General features: G+C 37.7%; 1 long non-coding RNA gene across 1 annotated transcript in view; it reads right to left on the reverse strand.

The window, feature by feature from the left end:
- Positions 1 to 11,892, reverse strand: part of LOC119876059 — a 114,574-nt gene extending 102,682 nt beyond the window's left edge. The window contains exon 1 of the long non-coding RNA XR_005355264.1: positions 11,817 to 11,892. This is a non-coding gene — a long non-coding RNA (uncharacterized LOC119876059). The remainder of the gene's footprint in view (positions 1 to 11,816) is intronic.
- Positions 11,893 to 24,185: the final 12,293 nt, after the last annotated feature.

Genomic DNA, 24,185 nt, shown 5'->3' on the forward strand with positions numbered 1-24,185 from the left:
CCCACCCCTGGCAACTACTATTTGTTTTTCTGCTTCTCTGAGTTCATTTTAGAATAGTCACAGAAAATCTCATTGAAGTGGAATCATTCAGTATTTGTCCTTCTGTGAGTGGCTTATTTCACTTAGCATAATGTCTCCCAGGAAAAAAAACATTAATAATAACCTTCTAAAAGTAATAATTATGATGATGATGATAATAATAATAACATTCTAAATAAATATTCTTAGATGATCAGATGTAGTCCTGGCCCTTCTATTCAGAGATCAAGGAAACTAACATAAATGTCTTCGATTTCCCTTCCTTTATAGAATACTTTTGTGTTCTAATTTCAATCTACCTCACCGGTCTTCTCTCCCACTATTCTCTTTCAAATATATTCTACATGTACTCTGGTCCAAAACAACAAAAAAAAATCACATATGTTGACTTGATGTGCAGAAATTCATAGAACTTTAATTTTTACATGCCTTTCTGTTGATGGTTGAAAAACTTGATTTTGCCAAATAAAAGTGTCCAGCCTCTCTTGATTTAGAAGAATAGCTCTTTTGGATTAACTTTGGCATTTTTCAGGGTTTGCCCACTTCTTGAGTGTTCTCCCTTTTCTCACCTGCTTCCCTCACTGGCACCTTGTAGGCAGGGAGGATTCCTGGGAGGCATAGAGGAGCCTCTAGGTAAGTTATGTTTCCCTGATGGTTGCATCACCAGTCTGCCTCCCTGTCACACTGCAGGGAGTTTGGGCTCTCATGGTCGCTGGGCATATTGTGTTGGTGGCTGCTGATGTGTGGCTGGAGTTTGGGGTGTTGTGCTGGCAACTGTGCTGATGCCTGGAGTCCTCCATGGATCCTAGTCAAGAGGGAAGGCCTCATCTCAGCAGCTTCTCTTGAGGACCCCTGGCCTCTTCTGGCATCCAGGTCACCACACTGCTGGGCCCTCTTGAAGGGCTGGGATGTGTCGGCAACTTTCCCAGCATCTTAAAGCTGTAAGAGGATCTTATGAGGCTGCTCTGAGCTCACCAACTTAGATGTCCCTCCCAGCCAGGTGTGCTGGGGCATCTTCCTCTGGGATGCTTTGCTGACACAGGAACTTGTCTGAGGCTTGCCCCTACTCAAGCTATCCCTAATATTGTTTTGTTTCCCTCAAACTCCAAGTGGGACAAGAGCTTGCAAGCAACCTCTTCCCCTTTTCTTCCTTGCATTCCCAGGCATCTCCTCCCAAAGTAGAGGGTTTTCATTCTCCTCTATGTTTGGGCACATTTTTTAATGGTATTCTTCATCTTTCTCTGAGGCCACCTCTCAAAACTTTGGTTCTTCAAATAAAAACTCTGCTCCAAGACATTTGAGAAAACATTCCTCTATTGCTTGAAAGGCTATTTTTTTTCTATTGATTATTCATTCAGTTATTTATACAATTATGAGTATGTAGCTCAATTAAAGTTCTCACAGCAAACACATCCATATAAGATCAAGATCATACAGATCAATGAGTGGACACCAACAGCACCCCCAGTTCTCTTTCATACCCTCTCCCCATCACTGCACAAAAGCACTCTTTTGATTTTCTAGCACTGCAGAGTATTTGAAAGTCTAATTTTTTGAGACTATTATTTATCTCCAGACTTTATTTTAAAAATCTAGTTTGAAACTTAAAGCAGAGCGAGGACTTTGTTCTGGACAGTGTTCAGTCTCCCTTTCCCTGCAAAAAATTATCTTCATCTTCTTTGTTTAATGGAGGGAAGACTGCAGGGTTTTCAAAACAACCAACTACCCGAACAAACAAATAAAAAATACTAACTCTGGAAATAATAGGGAGGAAAAATACATCATATGGTATTTCAAACAACTGTCCACTATAATCAGCCAGACTAAACTGTTTCTCTTCCCCAAATATGCTGTACTGTCCTGCTTCTACATCTTGCCTGCATTGTTCCCTCTACCTCAAACACACCCAAGAATTCAGTTTTAACTTCACACCTGTTTTGCTGTTGCCTGGCTTTTTACATTGGTTGGTGAGCAGATTTCTCTTTTGATCCCAGATGTACTAAAAGAAACATTAGCAATGAATTAATTAAAATGACTTCTTACCAATGCCAGAGCTGAACTGGTGTGCCATACCATGTTTTCAGTAGCCACCTTAAGCTTTTGAAACAAATGAAGACACAACGTATCTGATAGACAGAAGCTTGTATTACCTGATGGCTCCTGGTGACTGAACATTCTCTGGTTTGTGGGGTGATCTTATGCACTAAGATTTAGATAAAATTGGCTTGAACCTACATAAGACAAAAAAACTCAACACTTTGAATATTTCCAGGAATTCTTGGGTGGGACCTATCTTTCTGACTTACTGCACAATTCTAATCATTGCTTGGTTCTTCTAGATGTTCAGTTAACCCAAGTCTCACTTCTGGCAACTACTCCCCTTTCCTTCCTCCCTTCATACCCTTGTGATTGCAGATATGAAACACAACCTCTTTTCTTTGATTCTGAAAAATACCACGCATCCAAGGCAAACATGAGTAGGAGTCATTTGTGGGAGATTCTGGGGTTAGGGCAGGACTAAAGAAAACTTACTCTGTAATACCAACCTCAGCTCTGCCTCCCAGCCATTCTCACAGTTGACCTCTGACTGACATTGCCTGCCCTGTTGGGCTCTTTCTTCCTTACCACCAATTTTCCTTTCCCATAGCCTCCCCCATTCCTAGCACTCTCCTTCCATGATGGTATCCTCAGAGATTTAAATATTTCTCTATCAATTAGCTTTTGTTGGTTAACAAACCATTCCAAACAACCACTTATTTAGCTAGTAATTCTGCTGGTCAGCAATTTGGACTAGACTCAGCTGGGCACCCTCATGCATCTGCTATCATCGGGAGGTTAGCTTTGCTTTTACTAGCTGGGCTCTCATATGTCTAGGGCCTCACCTGGGACAGATGAGCTGACATGAATCTCCCATGGAGTCTCTCATCCTCCAGTAAGCTAACCAGTGTTTGTTCACATGGAGGCTGGGCCAAGTTCTAAGAGAACAAGCACATGTATACAAGGCTTCTTGAATCCTAGGAAAAACTAGTACATCACCTCTGCTGCATTTGAAGTCATGGGTCTCCACTTGATAGAGCTACAAAGTCACTTTGAAAAGAGGTATGCATATGATGAGCTAGGAGTGGGGTGGGGGATAATTATAGCTATTTTAGCAGATTATACAAGGACAGGAATCCAAATACCCCAGTGTAGTGATCAGACAGGTTTCTAACTTCCCCGATATTGTCTGTAGAAAATGGGTCAACCACAAACTGTGAAATAGATTTAAAATATACTGGAGATAGTTACTTGCTTAAAAATGCATCATAAGGGAAAAGTCCTTTTAAAATCAATTCTCAATAATGGCAGAGTTAATAAAGACTTAAAAGAGAACTAAAGCTTCTGTAAAAGTAATAAAAAAAAAGTTCCTTTCCTAAGGAAAAGGAAAGAAGCTGATGAGGGAAAAATAATCAGTTCTGGGAAAGCAAATTTCAACAAGTGTAGGGCACTGACGAGGAAAAAAAAAAAAGACTTGATGGGAAGAAAGGATTCCAGAAGAGCTGGATGCTCTTTAAACAAACAATTTTGGCAGGTGAACAAACTATATGGGAAGTGCAGGACAGGGAAAAGCCTGCCAAATTGGAGGAGCAGAACTGTGCAAAGTTCTGAAAGGCAATTTAGAGAACCAAGGAAAGATGTTGAGCCAGATCACCAAGGATGAACAAAAAGAAGGAACACAAATGTGTACGGACCACATCAAAAGTGAGAAAGATAATACAATGTAGGGTACACACAAAAGACATCAGGAAGCAGTTAATCAGCTGCAATAATAAAAACCAAGTTATTATTGACTATGTTACCATATGGCTAAATAAACAGTCCTGGATTTCATACATTTCTCTACAAGCCTGTTGTCTGACACCACTGTCAGCACTGACTAAGATGCATGTAGTTGCAAAGCAGAAACCCTAACTCAAAATGGCATTTAAAATAAAGGGAGGGATCCCTGGGTGGCGCAGCAGTTTGGCGCCTGCCTTTGGCCCAGGGCGCGATCCTGGAGACCCGGGATCGAATCCCACGTCGGGCTTCCGGTGCATGGAGCCTGCTTCTCTCTCTGCCTGTGTCTCTGCCCCTCTCTCTCTCTCTGTGTGTGTGACTATCATGAATAAATAAATAAAATCTTTAAAACAAATAAAAATAAAATAAAATAAAATAAAATAAAATAAAATAAAATAAAATAAAATAAAATAAAATAAAATAAAGGGAATTTACTGGACCTTGTAACCACTCTCCAAAGGTAGAGTGATCTTCAAGTAAACTTCCATTATAGTTTGAATTTTATTGTCTGAAATTATGTTGGCTGTCCCCTCTACTGTATGTTGTCTTCCTCAGCTGGGTTCCCTCATAGTTGCAAAAGGGCTGCAGCAATTCCAAAAGTCATATCCTCACATCACTCCATTCAAAAGAGTTTCACTTCCTCGAGCCACTGAGTAAACCTCTGGGCTTTCCGCTGATTGAACGGACTCAGGTAATGACAACATAGATTGCTTTAGACTTAACTGTATCCATCCCTGAGGAACCAAGGCAAGGAATGGATTTATGCTGATTTCATTGGGTTCTGTAGAGACTACAACATGGAGACTCCATCTCACTCACCTCACATAGCAGGTACTCAGTGGGGAAGTGTGCAGTGGAGGGAGCCAGTAAATTGCCTGCTTCAGGTAATGCAGGTGACAGAAGGGGAGCAGGAATAAACTGTCCTTGACTGGGCTCTGATTTGGGTGAATAAGTAGGCAAATAGTAAGAAACAAGGCTATTGTGTAACAAACCATGGCAGGTTATAGAACATTCTCAGGGAGTAAACCTTAGCTTGGATCTCTTGCATTTCTCTCTTAAAGAAAAGCAACAATTCTATGTATTAAAAAGCATAATAGGTGCTACAAAGCCTTCTCCTCTTCTCAGTTATTGTGTCACTAAATGTGTGAGAGTGTGAATCCCATTTCTCACAATGGGTCTTCCACAGAGTCAAAGGTTCTTGTGCGGGACACCTGGGTGGCTCAGCGGGTTAGCACCTGCCTTCACACCCAGGGCGTGATCCTGGAGTCCCAGGATCAAGTCCCATATCGGGCTCCCTGTAGGGAGCCTGCTTCTCCCTCTGCCTAGGTCTCTGCCTCTCTCTCATGAATAAATAAATAAAATCTTTAAATCAAAACAAAGGTTCTTGTGCTTCCTGCTCAATTCCAAATAAAACCAAAAACATTTCAATGCAAATAGTTGTCCCGTATGCAATTATCATGTCAATAAATTCTATTTTCATTTCAACAAAATGTAATTGGTGAGAACAACTGTGGATGATACATTTATTCTTAAATTAACAGTAACTTTGGCCTTCTAAAAAAGCATAATTTCAGGTTTTTTTCCCTGTAATTACTAGTCTTCATATCTTTGAAATTTCTAGGGAAAAAAAATTTATTTCCTGGGGAAAATGTTTTGAGTAAGCCTCTAAACCTCATCTGCAAAATAAGAAAGATCACACTGACTTCATAGGGTACATGAGGATTAAAGGGGCTAGCTAACATATGAAAAGTAAGTACAAAGTGCCTGACATATTAATATAATATCATTATATAATAGAATTTATTAATATCATGTAGTAATATGTAATATCATTATAATATATAATAGCTATGTCATTATTACTCCATTTGCCTGTATTTACTCAATCCTTAGGCTAGACCTAGAAGGGTCACAATTTTTTTTTTAGCCCATTTTACAGAGGAAACTGAAGCATAGATAATTAAAAGGCTATTGATTTTCTTACATAGTGACATGGCAGGATTTTCCTGGTAAGTTGTAGAATAAGATTCACACCTTGAAACCAGCTTTAAACTGGGGCATCTGGGTGGCTCAGTTAAGTATTAGTGATTTCAGCTCAGGTCATGATCTCATGGGTCATGACATTGAGCTCTGCGTTGGGTTCTTGGGCGCAGCAGGGAGGCTGCTTGGGATTCTCGCCCTCTGTCTCTCCCTTCCCACTTGCTGGGAAGAAATCTTTAAAAATAAAGAAATCTTTAAAAAAAATAATAAGAGGAACTTCAGATTTACTAATCTCTTACTTTCCTTGAACTCTCTTCTGATCACTACTCTACTTACTCAGTTGGAAAACAACAAATACATAATGAGAAGTTATCTCTCCTATTCATTCATAGTCAAAGCTACCTTATTGGGCTTTTATTTTCTAACACCTTCTATCTTCCAGCCTCTTTTGTTTTTAGTTTATAGATGATAAAATATTACAATTAAGCATAAATACTTAACCTTAACACTTAAATACCTGGCACTTAGTTGGTAGTCACTATTATTTATTGAAGGAACAAATGAATGAAACCCAACACTAAAGGGAAAAAAAGACTTACAGAAGAAATAAAAACTCTAATTCTTACACCACCACTCAGGCTAATGATAGGACCAAAGGAAGATAAAAATAGAAGAAAGCCTGAACTAGATGTGGAAACTAGGAAAAGTGGCGTTACATGCCAGAAACATAAAAGAATTTCTGCTAAATATAAAGGGAATGGGAACAAACTATAGGAAGTCACAAAAGGTCAACTGTACATAGAATTTTACAAACTGTTTTTATCATTATCTCTTAAAATTTTTTCCAGGTGAATATCAATATTACCACTTCATTTGCTTATCAACATCTCATTACATGTATATATATGATTTATTTCATTCTTGCTACCATTTAATTGTATCAATTTTTGCTTTTATAAAGCTGGCATTGAACATTGAGAATTTTTCTTATTTTTAAAGGCACCTGCTTGCAGAATGAAAACATGATTACAAAAGTTTTTTTTAAAGATTTTATTTATTTATTCATGACAGACACAGACAGAGAGAGAAAGCGAGGCAGAGACACAGGCAGAGGGAGAAGCAGGCTCCATGCAGGGAGCTCGACGTGTGACTCGATCCCAGGTCTCCAGGATCACATCCCAGGCGGAAGGCGGCACTAAACCACTGGGCCACCGGGGCTGCCCTGATTACAAAAGTTATCAAGAAAAAAATAGATAAAAGTTAGTATATATGACAAAAGATTAAAAAGCAAAAGAAGTTGAAAACAGCAAAATAAGATGACAGAAGAGCAAATATATTAGTAAATGAATATAAATGGAAGAATGTACCTCTTAAGAGGTTAAGAAAAAAACCTGTGTTCAGGTCTGAAGCTAATCAACTTCATTCAGGTTATATAAGGCACTAGAAGGAAAGTTACACATAAAAAATTAAAAGGATATGCAAGAAGAAATTAGGCAAATGGTTGTATAAAGGACCCAGGTCTTTTCCATCTCTGTGCTCTGACATCCCTGTTTGGGTTTTTAGGCTTCTAACGAGATGGTTGCAGCGATTCTGGGTGTCATACCAGAAACAGCAATATCCAGGTGGAAATAAGAGACCCCAGCTCTTGCTCAGAAGAAGGACACTTTCCCAAAGACTCCCTACCTACCCACACACTTCATTTTGGCCAGCACTGAATCCCACGCCTAATGATCTATCAACTGAAGAAAAGAATGGATTCACCCTTAAACCAAACAAACCTTCTCCTGAGACACTTAGCTGTGTGAGAAAGAGGTGGCTACCTGAACAAAACTGAGGTCCTGGTTCTACTAGAAGAGGGATAAATGGATGCTGGTTGAGCAACCAGTGATGATCACAACACCAGATAAATAGGAACCAAAGAAAAGGTGATGTATACTAAACAGATTTAAGCACAAAACAGCATTATTAAAGATCAAGAGCTACTTAGTGATAAATTTACCAGGAAGACATAATTATTCTGATTATGTATCCACCTAAAAACATAACCTCAAAATACATGCCAAAAAGTAAGCAGAAAAACAAGAGGTGGCAGGAAGGGGTGGCTAACAATTTAGATCATAGTGGAAAATCATATAGATCATAGCAGAAAAAGGTTAACATACCTTTCTGAGAGGCAGATTGAATAGATCAAAATTAAGTAGAAATTGAGAAAATCTGAACAACAGAATTATTAAGCTTGTCATAACATATATATGTGTGTGTATACATATATATGTTGTATATGTATACAGTCCTATAAATAAATATGGCATATACATATTAATTTCAAGCACACATTGAACATTTTCAAAAACTGATCACCACTTGACCACAAACACAACTCAAAAATACAATGCAACAAAGTTACAAATGCAATCAATAGCTAAAGAGAGCCAAGAAATTGATAAATTCAGAAATTTTAAAACCTACTTCTAAATAATTCATGGGTTAAAAAGAAATCATACTGAAAATTACCAAATAGAACTGATTGGCAATGTAACCCGACATATTAAAAACACACAGGATTATTTTCAGGGAAAATTCTTTCTAAGCAAACTGGAGTTAATCTTTTTCCTACAGCATATTTCCATCCCAAATGCTGACAGTGATAGAAAAACTTAGGAAAACATCTTACTTCTTCTATATACATTGGAAAGATTGCCCTTTGTTCTTTCTTTCCCTGAATGTTTTCATGAAGCCTCAACCAGAGTCCATATGCTGTTCATTTTCTCTTTATTAAGCATTTTTGTGGCAATTTTATACAATAGCCAGTCCAGTAATGGTCAGCCTTTCTCCACTGCCACCCCACAGAGAAATGTTTTCCTTATTCAATCAGGTACCTATCAGAAAAATCTCCTACTCTCTTGACCCCTCCACAAAGAAATCTAAATTGCCTTCCTTGGTGACTCTTCACAACTCTACACATTGGTAACCTCCTCTTTCTAGAACACCCACATGTGAATTTAAAACTCTATAGACAGGAGAGATATTGGTTCAAAGCCATGCAACATTTACCTTCTAACAGTAATTCAAATGTGTTGCATGGTCAACCTGACACAAGGAAGGAGGAAGAAAGAAATTAGCAGTTTGGTGTCTGCTCTATATACAGAGAGGGTGTGCAGAGAGGCTTCCACTTGACTTATCAAATGTGTAGGATAATAAACCCAAGTAAGGAAGATGAATGGGATGACTTCAGCCTCCAGGTATATTATAAAAATAATACATTATTATTTTACTTGAAATTGATTTGTTCTCATGGGTATCTAAATATGCACAAATATTTTTATGGATCATATGTTTGGTAAAGAGTGATTCTGCACATGGTTGCATTAAGGAAAACCCATTTTAGTTTCCTTTGACTTCATTCTAAGATCACAAATGTTGGCACTCTTTACCCGAACAAAGGATACACTTCCTTAAGCATGTTTCATGATAATAGCTTTCATTTTATTTTGGTTGGCTAGATGTATATGGCCTCTCCAAGTCCTCAATTATATAACCTGGGATTTCCACATTGTTTTTGACAGAAAAGTAGAACAAAAATAAGTTATGCAGACAAAATTTGAAACACATGATATGGAATTGAAAGGACTTAGTGATGAAAAAGTCTGAGTTAGTGGTAATCAAATCTTGAAATAGATTTGTTCTTAAGCAAACAGTTCAAAGTATTTGGCTATGCATCACTGTTTTTTCAAGCTTGAAAAGATTATATTGCTCTGTTTCTCAACTATAGTATATTTACAGCTGGACTTTGAAACTGATGCAGTAAACATCAAACTCTTATTCCAATCTTGAGTTATATTCTCCATTAAGCAGCCACTGCAGGGCTCTGGCTTCAGTATCACAGTATCAAGACTTGGTACAACTGAGGAAAAATAATAAGGTTTGAAAACTGTGGGCTGTTGCAATAGATATTTTGCTTTCATCATTGCAAAAAGATTGAACTGTTTTAATATTTTAATGGTATAGAGCCAGGTTATATTAAACACTTATTTAGTATCTATTATCCAATATCTTATAAGCTCTTAGTCTATTTGGGGGTTATAAATGTTTGTGTGAATCTGATGAAAGCTATGGCTCTGCATCCTCAAAATTTTGATATAATTTCAGTGAGTGGGCTCATAGACTCATAAATTCACTCATGGATCCCAGTTAAGAATCTTAGCCCTAAAGAATCTGAAAATGTAAACTCTGAAAAAAAAAGGTTTTCCTTGACTTTTGGAACACAAGATCCTCTTATTAGACACTAGATGTACATAGGAGACATCCATTTTAGGTAATTTTTAAAAGAACACTCATGAGAATATTAAAGAGAAACTATGTAATTGTTAGAAAGATTTTAAGATTTGAAATCTTTTCACCAAAAATTGACATCAACCTCAAAAATGGATAGCTAAAGTGCTAGATTAGATTCCAAGTTCAAATGGTTTTATTTTTCATTTTTTATTCTATTAGATAAAAAAATGCTAACTCACAATTATAGGTCATCAGAACTGGCAGAAAATGTTTTATGGATCTGACAAATGGCTCTGGATATTTGGATTGAAATTATGGACAAACTTCCAATTGAGGACTACTTTCAGCATTCTGTCAAAGACCAAATCAAGGAACATACCACACTCAAGAGCTGGACTGTTGTATGCTTTGAGTTGGAAGTTAGGGGCAAATGATTTCCATTCTTTGGTTCCATTTGACTCTGAAAAGCATTCCCACTTCTGTTACAGCATATGTATGTGGTTTTATAATGTGCCCAATATGATGTCATTATTTTTTTCCTCTGAAGATGGAAGAAAATTGAGTATTTGATGTTTGAAAGGACTTATACACAGCATGATAGAGCTGTTTGCACCAGAGTTTGATTTTATTAAGAAATTCTCTTTTTTTCTCTTAAACATCAAGAAATTAAGTTGTTTTTGGCTCTGAAGTGATAGGATCAGGCCATTAACAAAACCCACTATACTGCAATACAAGCTACTTTGGCAAACCTCTTGAAATCATGGCAATGCTCTTTGCTAGCATTTTTTAAGAGGAATTGAAATATATAATATAACATTTCTTACTGAAGTTGAGGGCCTTCCTCTCACTTTAAACATATGATAAAAGTGAATATTGTACATGTTCATCGTTCACTGAGCATGTTGAATACAACTCATTACCAACAGTTCTAATTTGGTTATAGTCCCATTTACCACTATTACCCCCATATTTTTTTAAAGATTTTTATTTATTTATTCATGAGAGAGAGAGAGAGAGAAGTAGAGGGAGAAGTAGGCTCCATGCAGGGAGACTGATGTGGGACTCGATCCTGGGTCTCCAGGATCACAGCGTGGGCTGAAGGCGGCCTAAACCACTGAGCCACCCGGGCTGCTCTATTACCCCCATATTTAATCAAGGATAAAAAGCATATTAATGGCCACTATATCAGATAGGACATAGATACTGTTGCAGGTTAAACCAAAATACAGAGCCTAAAACAACAGAGAAGCTTATTTTTCTCCAATACTAAGGATCTTAGTATTCAAGGTGGTGCCAAGGGTCTGTCCCATAAAATCAGCAGATGGCCATGTTCCTTCTCTCTTGGCCTAGTGCTCTTCTAGATGTTGCCCTTGTCTGCATTATCTAATAGAGCCCACTAGATCCATAATTAGCCATGGCAAGGAATAAAAGAGAAGGGGAGGGTACAAACCATAAAACTGTCCATGTAACTCATCCAATAGCTATAGTCATATGGCCACAACTGGCTGCAAGAGAGGCTGGAAGATGTCACCTTTATTCCGGGTGGCCATGGACCCAACTAAAATAGTCTAATACCATAAAAAGGGGAGATAGAGGATGAACATTGAGTATAAATAGTAGTCTTTGTCAGAGCCACCCTGTAAATCAAGCATTATGGGTTTGACTTTCACTCGAAACCTTTTATTACCAAGCAACACATTTCTTACCAGAGAATTTGTGTTCTGTCCGTTTAGCCCAACTTTTTTCCTGGTCTTCATAAGGGAACTTTCACAATTGTTAACTAAACCAAAAAAAATAAGGTTTTTCAGTGATAAATAGAATTTTTTTTAAAAAAAAAGAGCACTTTCTCCTAATCCTTTCCCAGCATATATTCTTTGAACAAATTATTATTAAGCATATAAGTAATTTAATTCACTCATAAAGTAAAATATCTGCACACATACACAATTAGGGAGTTTTCTTTTGGTCCAACTCAAATTGGGAATTTGTTGGTTCTGGTCACAAGGACTTCCAAAGGGTGATGCCACCTTTCGGCACAAGTTGTCTAGAGTCCACACTTGGGGAACAAACTTCAGGGTATGTGTCAGAGGTTTTTTTTTGTTTTGTTTTGTTTTTTTATTGCAAACAATAGAAATTAACTCTGGCTAGCTTAAAGGGAAAAGAAAAGAGTGCATCACGTGGAATGGGGATTGCTCATAAAAAAAGAGAAAGCAAAGGACCAAGTCTCACGAAGGACAGAAGTCAAGTCAGGGCAGCCCTGGGTACTAATGGAAAGACGCTCAAAGAAACCCTACCTCAATGAATCAGCTCTAGCTGTGTTCTGTCCTTGGTCACTATGCTCTGGTTTCATACTCTGGGAGAAGATTCCAAAGCTTTTTGTTATGGGCTTAATTGTGCTCCTGCCTCAAATTCATATGTCAATGTCCTAACACCCAGTACTTCAGAATATGACTGCAGTCACTGGAAGTTCTGAGAAAATATATAATGGCCTAAATATCGTACAGAGCTGCCAAGCAATATAAAATAGAATGATTGCCTTATGATATAATAGTAATTAAAATAACTATTATCATTATTATAGATAACATGTATTGAGTACTACTGTCTGCCAAGAACTGTGAAGGACACTTTTCTGCGACATGTTATTTAATACATTCAGCAACCTCATGAGCAACTGACCATTAACTATTATCTCCATTTTTAAAATGACAAAACCAAAATTAGTGATAAAACCAGATTTTGAATCTAAACCTATCTGAACTTAAAACTAGAATTCTTGGGCAGCCTGGGTGGCTCAGTGGTTTAGCACAGCCTTCAGCCCGTGCCTTCAGCCCAGGACCTGATTCTGGGGACCTGGGATAGAGTCCCACGTCGGGCTCCCTGCAGGGAGCCTGCTTTTCCCTCTGCCTGTGTCTCTGCCTCTCTGTGTCTCTCATTAATAAATAAATAAAATCTTTTTTTAAAAAAACTAGAATTCTTATGCTAGCAAGCAATATTACCACTTAAAGTATTCAAACAGTAGTTCAACTTGCTATGGAGGCAGAAATCATAATTACCATTTTCCAAACCCATAATCTTTGTGGGAGTTTTTGATTTATAGAAGCACTATACTTTTCTTTGCTTCAGCTTTGGTTAGTACATTCTTGGGGGAAGGAGACTGAGGGGCTTAAGGAGCAATTGTTAATGAAAAGCTTTTGAAAGTTACAAGATTATTGAACTGTGTGCTACACTGAACAAGACAGGTAGAAATTATTAGATCAAAACATATGCTGACAACACAAAGAGAAATTGAGGAGTCAATCCCATTTACAATTGCACCAAAAACCATAAGAAACCTATGAATAAACCTAACCAAGGAGGTGAAAGAAAGACCTTTACTCTGAAAAGTATAAAACATTGATGAAAGAAATTCAAGATGACACAAAGAAATGGAAAGACATTCTATCTTCATGGGTTGGAAGAACAAATATACTAGCCAAAACAACCTAAACATTTAATGTAATACCTATCAAATACCAAGAACATTTTTCACAGAACTAGAATAAACAATCCTAAAATGTGTATGCAACCACAGAATATCCTAATAGCCAAAGCAATATTGAAAAAGAAAAGTAAAGCTGGAGGATGCCAATCCCGGACTTCAAGTTATATGACAAAGCTATAGTGATCAAAACACTATGGTTCTGGCACAAAAATAGATATAGAGATCAATGGAACAGAAGAGAAAACACAGAAATGAACCTACAACTGTATGGTCAGTTAATCTTTGACAAAGAAGAGAAGAATATCCAGTAGGAAAAAGTCTCTTCAACTAATGCTTCTGGGAAAACTGGACAGCCACATGCAATAGAATGAAACTGGACTACTTTCTTACAGCATACACAAAAATAAATTCAAAATAGATGAAAGACCTAAATGTGAGACATGAAATCAAAATCCTAGAGGAGGATACAGGCAGTAACTTCTGTGATATCAGCTGCAGCAACTTCTTTCTAGAAATGTCTCCTGACACAAGGGAAACAAAAGCAAAGATAAACTCTTGTGACTTCATCAAAATAGAAAGCTTCTGCAAAGGGAAGGAAACAATAAAAAAAAAAAACTAAAAGGCAAACTACAGAATGGGAGAAGATATTTACAAATGACAAATCTGATAAAGGGTTAATAGCCAAACTATATGAAGAAGTTCTAAAACTCAACACCCTCAAAACAAACAATCCAATTAACAAATGAGCAGATATGCACACATAATGGAATATTACTCAGCAATGAAATCTTGGGACGCCTGGGTGGCTCATTCAGTTAAGTGTCTGCCTTCACTTCAGGTCATGCTCCTGGGGTCCTGGGATTGAGCCCCGCATCAAGCTCCCTTCTCAGCAGAGAACTTGCTTCTCCCACTCCCTCTGCCCCTTCTCCTGCTGGTGCTCTCTCCCTCTCTCAAATAATATCTAAGGAAAAAAAAATCTTGCCACTTGTAATGCTGTGGATGGAGCTAGAGAGTATTATGCTAAGTGAAGTAAGTCAGTCAGAGAAAGACATATACCATATGATTTCACTCATATGTGGAAACAAAAAAAAAAGAGAGAGAGAGAGAGAAAGAGGCCAACTAAGAAACAGACTTTTCACTCTAGAGAACACACTGATGGTTCCCAAAGGAGAGGTGGGGGGTGAAATAGGTGATGGGGATTAAGGAGTGCACTTGTGATGAGTGCCAGGTGATGTATGGAAGCTGAATCACTATATTGTCCACCTGAAACTAATATTACACTATATGTTAACTAAGTTGAATTTAAATAAAAACTTAAATAAAACCTACATGCCAACAATGTTCACAAGACAGTGAGCTCTAACTACTCTGGAAGACCTTCCAGTGTCCATATGTTTCAAGTCTTTAAATCATTCTGCTCTGTACCTTGTCACCAAAGAACTGACCGACCACTACCTTTTTTGCAAAAAAAAGGGTAGAAGCCTACTCTTGTAAGAAACCTACTTTTTGAGGTCAGAATGAAATGTTTAGCATTATCTCTTATATAATGCAATCATTCCTCTTAGGGTAATATCTGCCAGCCTGGCCTGCATATTAGAAAACCCGAAGGGCTGTTAAACAATGTATAAACCTGGGCCTCATTCCCAGACATGCCGGTGCAGGGGGTCTGGGATGGGCTTGAACATGGGTATTTTTGGAACCCTCCTCTTGTGCTTCTGATATGCAGCCAGGGTTGAGAACCAATGCCTTGTAACTATATCACCTAACTGCACTTCAAACAAACAATAAACTCCAATTTTTCTTTAAGACACCTACCTGAATTTATTTAAGTCAGAAAAGCATCAGACTTGTCACTGGCTTTTATCCTTTTTATCCTAATGAAAGTTCTGATGGTATTAATCAATCCATCTTGTCAAACAATGTGGGTATAAAACTTTTTCTCATTCACCATCAACAGCATAGGAGATTCCTGGCATACTTGCAAAATTTGACCAAAAGATATCCATACCTTTTTGTTCTAGACTATTCTACCCTTATAGTCTGTTTAAGGGCTATTATTATTATTTTTTTTTTAAAAAGGTTTTATTTATTTATTCATGAGAGCCACGGAGAGAGAGGCAGAGACACAGGCAGGGGGGAAGCAGGCTTTATGCAGGGAGCCTGATGTGGGACTCAGTCCCAGGACCCCGGGATCATGACCTGAGCCAAAGGCAGATGCTCAGCCACTCCAAATAGTCTCTTTAGTTTTTTTTTTTTTTTTTTTTAAATATTATATATGTGAAGAGAAGTTGCTTAGGGATAGGACTTGGTAGTGTGTCCTTGTCTATTGTGACAATAACACTGCATTGCTGCATTGCTGGAGAGAATGTTGTGTTTATTGCTCATGCATCTGGGGTGATTTGAGGATTGGTTTAGCGGTTCTGCCAACCTTTGCTGGACCAGTTCACACAACTGGGGGTCAGCTGGCCATTGCCTGATCCAGGTGACTGGGCATAAGCAGGGTGACTCTGGCTGTGCCCACTTTCTCACATCCTCCAGCAGGCTAGCCCAAAGATATTCTCGTGGTGATGTCCACAGTGTTAGCAAGCCACAGACACCTTCTTCAAGACTTGGCTTGTGTCAGTCAGGTCAGCTAACATCCCACTAACCAAAGAAAGTTAGCTGGCTGAGTTCCTTATTGAGGGATGAACAGTCACCCCACTCACAATGAGATGGCCAAGGGTGTGAATACAGTCAGGGAGAAAAAACTGGAGCTATCATTGTAATTCTACAACTGTTGTAAAAACAAATCCAATAATATCAAGCCCGGAAATGGGAATAATGAAACTAAAATAAGACAGTGAAATGATGAAATAAAATATTGGAAAAACAGAATTCTTATGCAGAAATGGGAGGCCACTGGTTTAACTTTGTCAGCTTTCAACTGCTAAATACTGGAGAATATGAAGGAAGGAATTGGCTCCTGCTTGCTACTGTTTCTCTCCAATCTAATAGATGACTGTTGAACTCTATGGAATATGGACAAATCATAATGTACTCAGGAAGACTTAAAGAAAAAACATGTCACTGTGAGTATATTTCAAACCGAGCAGTTAAACTGCATCAAAATATAATGAAGTCATTGAAATTATGAGGGAATTAACATGTTTAGGTCAATTGCTAAGAAATACATTAGATACAACAAGTTATATCCTTAAATCTCTAAATAATTTAAAAAGCAACTTTGAGATGCTATTCTATCAAATCTCTTATTATTTGTTTACGTGATTTTAAGCAATAAAACAGATGTTTGGCAGAACATTATTAAAATAGGGAACCTCGAATCCTCCAATAGTTTCATAGCACAGTTCCCTTGATCCCAATTCCAATTAGGTGTTCCTTTAAATGATTTCATTTATATGCAAATCCAGATAGAAGTGATTCCTAGACCTTTTATCATCCCAAAATTTGGCCTGGCTCTTGATCTGAATAAGCAGGTAGAGTTTTGTTTTGTTTTTAAAGATTTCATTTATTCATGAGAGACACACAGAGAGGCAGAGACCTAGGCAGAGGGAGAAGCAGGTTCCCTGTGGGGAGCCTGATGTAATCCCGGGACATGGGGAGCGCAATCTGAGCCAAAGGCAGACACTCAACCACTGAGCCACCCAGGTGCCCCAGCAGATAAAGTTTTTTAAACTTCACAAAAATGCCTTAAACTGCATGATATTTAGTGAAATGACCACATTATTTTGAATATTTTGAATTCCATATATTTGGAATAGAGGTGAACTTGTGTATGAATACTAAAATTTCTTTCTCTCTGGATCAGAGTAGTTACAGAGATGAAGGAAGGTCTTATTAGTAACCACCTCCACATAAGACACAGAAAAATAGAAATCTGTGTTAAAATTCTAAAATATGGCGTAGCTAAGATAATAAGAAATTATAAAGTTTGCATTTTTTTAATGTTTTGCTATCATTTTTTCCACATTAAGGAGTACTTTTCCATAAATGTGTTATATATATATGTGGTATTGGAACATCAGTATATTTTTTAGACAAGAACATTTTTGTACTTGAAGGAAACTTAGAGGTCACCTTATTTAGCCTCAATTTACAGAACTGGAAAGTAATCCTCAAATAAGTTGAAGTGATTTGCCCAAAATCATGCAGCAATTTAACCATCATAATGATAATATCTATTACTTATGTAATTTGCAAAGCATTTTACATTTGCAATGTCCATGAATTTTAATAACAACTTTTTTGAAGTATATGGTACAGTTTTCTTCATCTATATATTTTTAGATAAATAAACCAAGGCACAGAGAGATCGAATAATGTATCCAGCATCACAAAACTATATAAAGGGACACAACAGTTCCACTGTATCACTAGGCATCCATAAAGCACCAAATAACCCAGTTGGAAATGCAAGTTAAAATCACAATGGGATGCCACTACCCACCCATTAGAATCAGAATGTCTGAACTCAAAAAAACTGACATACCAAGTGTTGGTGATGATGTGGAAGAAATGGAGCTCTCATACCCTGCTGGTAGGATGTGACATGGCATAGACACTTTGGATAACAGTTTGGCAGCTTATTTGGAAATTAAGCATATACCTACCATATGACCCAGACTTTTCACTTTTAAGTATTTACCCTAAAGAAGAGAAAGCCTATGTCCATGCAAAGTCTTGTACAGAAATGTTCATAGCAACTCTTTGGTAATGTCCTCAAACTGGAAACATGACAATATAAATGACTCTCAAAATAGTTACACTGATTGAAAGAGCCAGACAAAAAAAAAAAAAAAAAGAGCATGTAATTTATGATTTCATTTATTTAACTCTACAAAATTCAAACTAATCTTCAGTGACAAAAAAAGCAGATGAGGGGTGGGAGTGCTGGAAAGACCTGGAAAGAATACAAGACCAAGAAGAAACTTAGAAATTATGGAAATATTCTTTGTCTTGATTGTGCTGATGGTTTCATGGGCATATACATATGTCAAATGTACCAAATTAAGCACTTTAAAATATGCACTATACTATATGTTTCAATATGTATGTCTACCCTAATAAAACTGTTCAGAACAAAAAGTGACCTAGCTGAAGTCAAGATTCTGAAAAATCTACTTAAGTATACCCAAACTTGGTGGATCATGCTGATCCAACATGTATCTTTCTACTGTTTTCGTTGAAATAAAGACTAGCCACCAAAAAGTAGGCAGATATACAAAACAAAATAATAGCATTGTCACACCTTTATGCCTTGTAAGGCAGTTACACAACGAATTTTATGCTTTTTCTAACTCATAGTGCCATAAATTCTAACAAGAAGTTAGTTACGTGTTTCATTGATTTGTTTTGTTTAAATAAGAGCAAAAATTCAATCAGAGAGTCATGTAACCCATACTGTTGGGAGTGCAAATGAGAAATCTTTTAGGGACATAATTTTGCATAGATGTTTCAAGTAACTTAAAAACCATCTTATTCTTTGGTCAGATAATTACACATCTGGCAGTTTAGCCTAAGAAAATGATCTCGAAACAAAAAGATTTATGGAAAAATTGCTCCTCCAAGCATTATTTATAATAGCCAAAAAGGGAAACAAACCTAATGTCCAAAAATAAGGGAATTCTGGAATAAATCATGTCACATTGAACCATGGACTATTAAATAGCAATTAAATAAATAATTTATAACAGTTTTTGGAGAATCACTTGAAGACTTTCTGAAAAAAAAAAAAAAGCCAAATCACAAAATGTCTCTCCCTCCTCTTAAAACTAATAAAATGAAAAAAAAAAATAGGTTACAAACAGAAGGAAAAAAGCAATGCATAGAGAGAAGGCCAATTTCATATAATAATGCTTGAAAAGTGGCAGTCAGGGCAAGAAACAGACCAATAAATAATGTCATTTGGATGAACTCCTAACTCTCCATTCTAGAACAGTGGAAAGTGAGAGGGAGGAAGAAGGTAAATACATGAAATCCTAAATATTCTTGTGACTCCTACTCAGTTGAGGAGAGGTTATTTGGGACAGAGGGGAGCATTATGGAACAAGAAATGCAGCAAACTCTTGTAGAAGGGAGAACTCCTTTGCCCAAGCCAGTGTCTGGCCAGTAACAAAGAATGGTGGCTCACCATTCTTGTTTTTCTTGATAGAACACATAGAGGGCTCTGCAGAGCAGTCCCTTGTGAGGCACAGACAAATAGCTCAGTGACAAACAAGGATTTGCTGGAACAGAAAGCAAAGGAGCAGGGTGCCTGGATGGCTCAGTTCATTAAGCATCTGACTCTTGATTTTGGCTCAGATCATGATTTCAAGGTCGTGAGATTGAGTCTCACATCTTGCTCTATACTGGGCATGGAACCTGCTTAAGATTGTCTCTCTCCCTAACCCTCAGCCGCTACCTCCACCTCGTGCTCTCACTCTCTCTCTCTCTCTTTCTCTCTCTCTCTCTCTCAAAAAAAAAAAAAATCAAACAAAACAGGGGCATCTAGGTGGCTCAGTGGGTTAAGCATCTACCTTCAGCTCAGGTCATGATCTCAGAGTCCTGGGATCGAGCCCCACATCAGGCTCCCTGCTCCACGGGGAGCCTGCTTCTCCCTCTTCCTATCCCTGCCACTCCCCCTGCTTGTTGCTCTTTCTGTCTCTCTCTTTCTCTCTCCATCAAATAAATAAATAAAATCTTAAAACAAATAAAACAAAAAGAAAGAAAGCAAAGGAGAAGAAGGCAAATTCATTGTTAGAGTGAGAGCACAGGGCAGAGAAGTCTAAGGGAGATTCCCACCACCCATCCCCTTCCATACCCCATCAAAGAATGTCTGTATCAAAACTCATGAGATATTCCCCCTCTTAAAACCCCTGAGACATAGCAGCATTATTCATAATAGCCAAAAAAGTAGAAACAACCCAACGTTCATTAACTGATGATGCGAAATGTGGCCTATCCCCACAACAGAATAAAGAAACAACCTGAATAAGGAAAATGTGGTATATAAGTACCATGAAATATTATTCAGCTTTAAAAAAAGAGAGAAATCCTGTAATATGTGACAAATGGGTGAAACTTAAGGACATTATGCTAAGTTCAATAAGCCAGTCACAGAAGGACAAATGTTGCATGATTCCACTTCTATGAAGAATCTAATACAATAGAACTCATAGAAACAAAGAATAGAATGGTGGGTGCCAGTGGGGAGGAGGAAATGGGGAGTCGCTAATCAATGTGTATAAATTTTCAATTGTAAAGGATGAATAAGTTCTAGATATCTGCTGCACAACCTCGTGTCTATAGACAATACCATATCATACATTTAGAATTTTGTTAAGGATGTAGCTCTCATATTAAGGATTCTTACCACAATTTTTAAAAAGTCGATGGATAGGGGCACCTGGGTGGCTTAGTCAGTTAAGCATCTACCTCTTGATTTTGGCTCAGGTCCATGATCTTGAGGTCGTGAGATCGAACCTTGTAGGGGCTCCATGCTGGGCATAGAGCCTACTTAAAGTTCTCTCTCTCTCCCTCTCCCTTCTGCCCCCTTCTCTCTCTTCTCTCTCCCTCTCTCTCTCTCTTCTCTCTCCCTTTCTCTCTCTCTCTCTTCTCTCTCTCTCTCTTTTCCCTCTCCTCTCTCTTTTTCTCTCTCATCTTTTTCTCTCTCTCTTTTCTCTCTCTCTCTCTCTCAAATAAGAAATCAATAGTACATGGACTAAACCTTGAAAATATCATGCTAAGTGACAAGAGGTCCACATACCGTAGTATTCCACATATATGTAGTGTCCCAAACAGGCAAATCAATAGAAGTAGATTGGCAATTCCCAGGAAAGTAGGGGGATGAGGAGGAGAAGACAATGAGGAAGGATTACTAATGGGTGGGGGTTTCTTTGGGGGATAAGGAAAAGTGCTAAAATTAGTGCTGATGGTTGCACAGCTCTGTGAATATACTAAAAAACAACGAATTGTATGCCTAAAAATGAAGAATTTTATGGTATGTCAATTTTATATTTAAAAAAAAAATCCTATTATTTAAAAAAAAAAAAAAAAGGAGCCAGAGAAGAGTGTGAACAGCTTCTGGGGAGAGCTGGGGGAAGTGCAAGAAGTGGCTCTGCTGAAGTGCTATAGCCTGAGTCGAGAAGGATGTGAAGCTTAAGGAAATTACTGAAGGGAGTAAGAAATGCCACTGTTTAGATGTAATTAATCTCATTACAGGGCTTTAAATTATAGAAGAAAGATCAGGACTCATTCACTAAAGATCAGAACCAGGCTTCTGAAAGTATTTGGAACACCAGCACTCGGTCCTCGAATTCTCAGGTTTCAGATAAGTGATAAGGGAATCGAGATGACTCACTTACATTCAGATGTGAGAGAACACTTGGTAGGGCTGCCTTCAGCAACAAAATAACATATCAAGTATATATAAAATTCACTACAGCAAAGAAAAATAATGGAAAAGATCATAGAAAGAGAAAGGTGAGCAATCATTGCTCATAGAAAGCATAACCCAAGGACTAGTAGAAAATCCTGTAAAACAGAAAAATGGAATGCTATAAGCAACATCAAAGACCATCATTAGATTTTAAAAATTAGATACTAGAATCATGAAAACAGTGACTTCAAAATGACACTATCATTACAAAACAAGCAATAACACTAAAGAGAATTCTGGTATAACACTAAATAAAAAAAGATATACAGGGTCACCTGGGTGGCTCAGTCTGTTAAGTATATGACTCTTGATTTTGGCTCAGGATATGATCTCAGGGTCCTGGAAGCGAGCCTAACACAGGGCTCTGTGCTCAGCATGGAGTCTGTTTGTCCCTTCCCTCTGCTCCTTCCCTCCGCTCAAGCTCTTTCTCTCACTCTCTCTCAAAAAAAAAAAAAAAAAGATATAAAAATATATGTATGATTACAATATTTAACAGAATTACAAGAAAATACCAGGTCTGATACAAGTCATTATTTTGAGGTGTTTGGTCAATGGATCTTTTTTCCTTCTTTTCACGTTTTTGCATTTTCCAACGTTTTCTATAGTATGCATATGTTATTTTTATAATGTATATATAAAAGATAATGGATTCTAAATACCATAGTTGTGGACATGCTTGTGTGGAGGTCAAGTTCTATGTGCATAGTAAGTAGCAGCAACAGACTTGTAGTCTAAATGGCAGGTTGGATGGACAACACGAAGGTTTATTATCCTTCCTCCCAAAAGCTCATTGAAATTCCAAAGAGTAAAAAGGAATAAATCCATTAAGTGCTAGAAATCAAGGATGAGTATCACCAGTAAACAGGTATCAGGAAGAGTTTCTGTAGTATACAAAGCAATGAGGTCCCCTTATGAAGAAACCAGCACCAAGTGCTCATAAGTGAGTCCAAGCACTAACAGAGAAATTAATTGCCAGAGAAGTGTGTTACCATCTTCCCAACGAGAACTCTCTCAGCCCACCTTGGGTAGAGTCAGGATATCCATGGAGCCAAAGGGAATCATGCACTGAGAGGGAGGGATGCCTACTTAAAACTTTGCAAAAGTACTAGGCTAGAGTTCCACAGAAACTGTCACATTTTTAGCAGAATAAAGTCTGAAAAACTGTTCCCTAAATAAATCAGAGGGACTGTAACTGTGGGATCCTTGTGAAACGAGAAGCTAAATATGATTATTAGAGAGAAAAAAAGGCAGTGGTTGAAAACACCACACTCTTAAGAAAGACAAATTTTCAAATTAAAAGATATCCCTGGAGCCAAAAAAGGCTAAGCAAGGACAGCAAAAGAGAGAGAGCAAGAGAGACAGCTAGACATGGTTTATTTTTCAGAGAATAGAAAAAGAGGAAAGGCTTCCCAAATCATTTTATGAGGTTAACATATCTTTAATACCACAACCTGACAAGACAATAGAAGAATAAAGAAGAAATGCATCTCACCTTTGAACACAGGTGCAACATCAAATAAGCAATGTACAAAAATAATAATACAGAATGACAATAAAGATTTATCCCACTACTAATAAGGTGCTTCAGCATTAGAAAAATCTAAGAATATAATCCAACACATTAAAAGAGAAAAAAGTTCCATTTGCTTCTATAATTGAAATGATTTTTGATAAAATTCAAGTGTACACAATCTTTAAAAACCTAGCAAACCAAGAATGGAAGGTAAAAAAAATAATCAATTGTCTCATCAGCCACCCTCATTTCTTCTCTTGTGAAAGAGCTGCCGCACTTACTTTTCTCTGATGGTTTTGAAATATATCCACAAATTTTTTGATACTTGTTTCTGTAAGAGACAGAACCTAATGGTGACTCACTTCTGATGAATAGAATAAAGTAGAAGTGACAGTGCATGACTTGGGGTACTAGGTCGCTAAAGGCAGTGCAGCTTACTACTCACTCCCTCGCAATGCTTGCCCTCCGGGAAGTTAGCTGCCAAGCATGAGCAGCCCAGATGTGGAGAGGCTCAGATGGCATGGACCTGACACCCCACCAACATCCAGCAAGGAGCCGACACCCCAGCCAAAGCCAACCAGGAACTGAGCTCCCCTCACCCCCAACCCAGCCATGTTACTGAGTCATTCTGAATGCAGATACTCCAGTCATAGTCAAGCCTT

This window comes from Canis lupus, chromosome 2 (assembly GCF_011100685.1).
Source record: "Canis lupus familiaris isolate Mischka breed German Shepherd chromosome 2, alternate assembly UU_Cfam_GSD_1.0, whole genome shotgun sequence".
Lineage (NCBI taxonomy): Eukaryota > Metazoa > Chordata > Mammalia > Carnivora > Canidae > Canis > Canis lupus.